The sequence below is a fragment of the Lineus longissimus genome, chromosome 12, assembly GCF_910592395.1.
Source record: "Lineus longissimus chromosome 12, tnLinLong1.2, whole genome shotgun sequence".
In the NCBI taxonomy this organism is placed as follows: Eukaryota; Metazoa; Nemertea; class Pilidiophora; order Heteronemertea; family Lineidae; genus Lineus; species Lineus longissimus.
The window spans coordinates 1,651,733-1,657,160 of NC_088319.1; positions in this window are offsets into that span (position 1 = coordinate 1,651,733).

Genomic DNA, 5,428 nt, shown 5'->3' on the forward strand with positions numbered 1-5,428 from the left:
TTGACCCTCGATTTTTGTTTAGCGTAAGCAACTGTCTTTCACGGGAGAATGGTCACTGTAAGAATTATTTAGGAAGAAATGTATAATATTTGGGGTTTTCCGTGATTGTCCGGCCCAATTGGCAATATTGCCATTTGGGATAGTGAACATAGCTAGGAGCAAATGCGACGCTTATGATTTATTTAAACAATTAAAATGCCCGATTTAACATCCTGCAGAATCAGGGGAATCGGGCGTTTCCAGTGATATACGACACAAATGGGTTGTCCTCATGCATTCACTTTGGAAACGTATTTTAAAATAGATGTTACGTCCTGTTAATGGGGCACGTCATCATCACGTACATTTGGGAAAAACTCCCTAACGTTGAATACTGCCCTGTCGATTATTAGTGATAAAAACCACAAGGAGCCTGAATGTTGGGAACCCATAAGTGTTAGTTATCAAAGACTATCAAATAGGCATGGTGTTTTCCTAACGAAACTAACGAGTGTCCTGTCTCCTTTATAATCCATGTTTATTTCACATCTTTAGCGCCAGGTGCCGAGAGCAGTATTCGGCATCACGTCGTGGCAAGATCGAATTGACGAGGCGCACATCATCGTCGTTTCGTATCTTCTCAATGATGGATTAACTAGGCAGATGTGAGAGAAGAAGCAGATTCTGGATGGATCTTGTGAGGTCGTTTAAATCTCGGCGTCGTATTACAACCAGGTAGGATTGCTTGAAACTATCTTGTTTAGTTATACTGCAGTATGTATTTACAATTATGCAATCATATTTAAAGGTGTCTATTTCTATTTTGCAATTGTTTTTGCAAACGATATTTTTTTATAACAAGGTCATGCATCAAGGTATCTTATTACAGCAGTTGGCTTTCTTATCTTAAACTTTATATTTCTGATTCTAAAATCATCTTGCAACTGTTACAGACTCGAGGCATTTATCTATTTTTAGGTTTTGAGTTTGGATTCAGAGTATGAGATAACTGTTTGATTAGAGATTAAGTATATAAGGTAAGATGGTACAATTATATCCACCATGTGCATAAATGTGTATTGCCTGCTGTTTTCTATAAACTGAGGGGCTATATAATTGTACCTTGTTACTTTACAGTTTTTAAGTAGTGGTGCAGCAGAATTTGGGTCACATCACCTCGTTATTCTTACAACCTGAACAGTGTACTTGTCATTAAAGGGGTACGCTGTTCATAATTACTTGTGGTCCAGGAAAATAGAAATGCAGTTGTACACAATGCCATACTGCAGATGCATACAAATTTGCTGAAACTTGGTACGTATATCATTTGTATATCTGTCTACAATACGGTACTGTTGAAATTCATTTCCAGTACATATTTACAAAATTAGACATTTTCAAATTTAATTACAAATTTCGAATATTTAACAAAGGGTGAAGACCTTTAAAAAAGACTTGGTTAAGAGTAAAAAATAAATATCTTTGTTAGTGACTCGGTCTCCTGAAGGAATAACAATATCAGAAATCCTGTTGTGCTCAGTGAATTTATATTGCATTCCCTGATAACGTAATATTGTTGGTGCCTCTTCATTTTGTTCAGGTTGTGTCATTTTAAATCAAAATCTGGTGACAGCTTATTATGGTTGAGATTGGTTTTATTTCCCAGGGTACGGCCTTGTCCCCAGACACAGTGAAAAATTAATGACTTTGAAACATGACAAGATAAACCAGGAAGCGACGATTTAGCCCCTGGATATTTTTACGTCAAGGTGCTATGAGAAAGTAACGATAAGAGTTCCAGTGGTATTCAGTGGAGTTTAATTGGTTATAACTAGTGGCACCTCAGTGGTAACACGAGGTTTATTCAGTAGTAACCAGTGTAATTCCTGTGTAAAGTAGTGTAGTTCCTAGTGGTTTTACCAGTGGACTTACAATGGTGTAACCAGTGGAGTTCCAGTGGTAACCAGTGGAGTTCCAGTGGAAACCAGTGGAATTCCAGTGGGAACCAGTACATTTACAGGGGTAACTAGTGGAGTTCAAGTAGTATAACTTCAGTGGTAATCAGTTGAGTTCCAGTGGTTTAACCAGTGGTTTAACCAGTGGACTTACAGTGGTATAACCAGTGGAATTCTATTGGTGTAACCAGTAAAGTTCCAGGGGACACCAGTGGAGTTCCAGTGGTGTAACCAGTAGAGTGGTAACCAGTGGGGTTCCAGTGGTTCCTGACCGACGGTTTATCATGGATTCATTCAACAGGGCACGGCCTTGTTCCCAGACATGGGCGAAAAATTAACAATTTTGAAACTTGGGGAGACAAGTCCGGAATCCCTTCTCACCTGGTGTCATCTCAACTCCTCTCTAATTATCGATCATTGTCTTAACAGCTATAATCATACATGTCGATTTGTTGGCCTTGTCATGTCACAGCCCCTTCTCGACAACAACACGGAAGCCTGAAAAGGGCTTGTTATTCAACCGTTTAGTCCGAGCAATTTGTGCCCAGGGTATTGAGCAGAGTCGTAATTGCCACAACTCTTTGGCGGGCTAGTTAGATGGATTCATGTTGTGTCTATCTTGCTTTGTAATTGATATTTTTGATCTTTGCTTTGTTGGTGTGTTTTGGATGGGATTTTTTTCGAATGTTTCAGTTTGTAAACATGTGAACAAGGGTGTAAATATGGTAATCACTAGGTGTGATTTTGTGGCGGCCTATTGTGGACTCCTGTGCAGTCCATCTCGTCATCCTGCTGGTACTTCCTCTATGTGACAAAATGAGTCTAGTCCACTGCATCCGGAGTGTAGCCTCTTGCTTCTAAAGTGTTCATCAGTAAAAATCTTTTTGAAAAATAATTCGACTCTAAAACTATCAAGAATATTTTTTTACACCCTGTATACTTGAAGATGAGCTCAGGAAGACATCTGACACATCTGCTAATTAATCAATTACCTCCGCGGTCGTCGCTGGTGCCAATCAAACTTGAAAGTGGAGACCAATCAATGGTTACTTTGACAATCAGGTTCTCTGCGGGAGATTGTGTCGCCCTATCAAACAACGACAACAACGAATAGGAAATTACTTATTGGAATCGGTTGATCCAGCGGGAGCTGTAGTTTAGTGAAGTCTTACGAGCGGTTGCTGAAATTCAATAGTGGTCTGAACTGTTTGGGATTGTGGTCAGTCGTGGTCCCCGCTGGGCTCCTTGTCAAGTTTGCTAGAAGCTTCAAGCACTTTGATGGAGTGTTCTGTAGAGTCTGTGGACGAAAGTTTCTCAAAGACTATCGTCAAGGGAACAAGAGCAAAGAAACTACAGTGGAACCCCCATAGCGGACACCTCTCTAATACAGACAACCTCTCTATTAAGGACACTAGTTTTGGTCCCACACTGGTTGTTTCCATTCAATTCAACCTCTCTAATCAGGACACCTCTCTATCAATGATAGCACTTGGTACAGACAGATGCTTTGTCCTTAATTGAGAGTTGTCCTGACTACAGAGGTCAAATGCAATGGAAATGACCAGTTTGGAACAATATGCAGTATCCTTATAGAGAGGGTGTCCTTAATAGTGAGGTGTCCGCATTAGGAGATTACTCTGAAATTGATTTCTGATGGTAACTCGTATATATTTGGTTTTGGTGTGATCTCAGATTGTCCTTCATCAGGTGACATTGACACTTAGCAATGATAAGACAACCGATGGGACAGATGGCATCTCTGGCGATCAGTCCGGCTCAACAGATTTTTCCCAGGTCTCCCAGGGGTGTAAGGGCTGAAAAGCTAATGGTATGTTGGGTATTTTTAAACCCTGTCTGACTTCTATTTGAAAACTTTTCTGTACCTTATTGTTCCAAATGAAACTATCAGTTGAATTTACCATACATATATATAAGTGGAACCTCCCTTAGCAGACACCTCTCTATTGAGGACACACTCTCTATAACTGTCACTAGTTTTGGTTATTTACATTCCATTCGACCTCTCTAATCAGGACACCTCTCTAATAAGGACAGCGTGTCAGTCCCGAGGGTGTCCTTAATAGAGAGGTTTTACTTTATTTGTACTGTTTCTAATGTCATTTAACATAAATCATCGCATCAACATTATTCATTGTTTTGATTTGGAATTAGGAAAAACATGCCTCGTCATTATTCTTTTTCACAATATTGTTGCAGGAAATCAGAAATTAGGCGCCATGCGTATCAAATTGGAATTCTTGTATGACAATATTGCAACAGGATATGCAATCCCAGGGGTATCACTCTACATACAGGGTGTAGCAGAAAGGGCTTGATGCAGGGTGGTGTTTTTTAGTTACGGTGTTGGGTCCAGTGCAGGGCACACACAACCCGTAATTTTTAGCCTGACCTCACCAAAAGCCCGCAGGGATTTCACCCAGACCATGTTGAAAATCCATGGGAGCCAATAAAGGCACTTCTGAACACACATCTTGTAGGCTTAAGTGTACAACTTCCAGATTAAGTGAAAAAAATTCAATCAGGGGGACGGGGTTAATGCAAAAGTGCTGATTTAAGCTTTGGGTTGGGTTTGGAAATGACCCAACTAAATGGGTTAAGGTTGAAAATCTTCTGGCCAGGGCGAGGATGTTGTTAATAGGCCTAATAAGGGTTACAAAATTGATTGGCTCAGGCCTTTGATGGTCAAGTCAGAAAGTCACATATACAAGGGATATAGTATTTGAAATACATGTAGTACTTTTAGTACCTGTCACGAAGTCCCTGAATGTTTGGGTCGGGGGGGGGGGCATATCCTTCTGTGCACAATATGAGACCACAAAGTACCAATGTTTGTTCAATAGCATTCCGCGAAGATGACGTCACTGCAGCTGCTGCCCTCTATTTCCCCATCGCTGAATTACAGGCAATGTCGGACAAAATGCGGTTTCGTAATGGGCTCAGGCTTTCTAACTTGGGCAGTTAGATTCAATCTGGCACATGTCCGAGTGTTGGAAATACTACATAATTGTTCTGAATATTTCTCTCTCTGACTCTATGGTATCATTCATGCTAAAAACAATGCAGGGTCAAAGATAATTTACTTTGGAATAAGCTCAAATGCGTAGAAATAAGTGTCGATGTCCGCCTGTCACGTGACTAAAACGTCATCAATATCTTATGCAAATGATCTTGTGAGCTATAAATAGTAACTTCGCGGCATGCTATTACCCCAGACACCTTACAATTTACAGAAAAATTTACAAGCAAGTAGTTCAACACAACGCTTGAGTGTTCAAACAATATTTCTAAGTCAAAGCCAAAGTCAAGATGTTTACTAAATTGCATAAAAACTTTGTAAATCCACAATGTAAATTTGTCCTCGAAGGCAAAGTCAGTGTTGGACAGCCATGTTGTTTTGGTACTGCATGTAGTGTGCAAACCTTTACCAGTCTTGGAGAAGGTGACTCTCGAATGGGTTGAAACTATGATAAGAA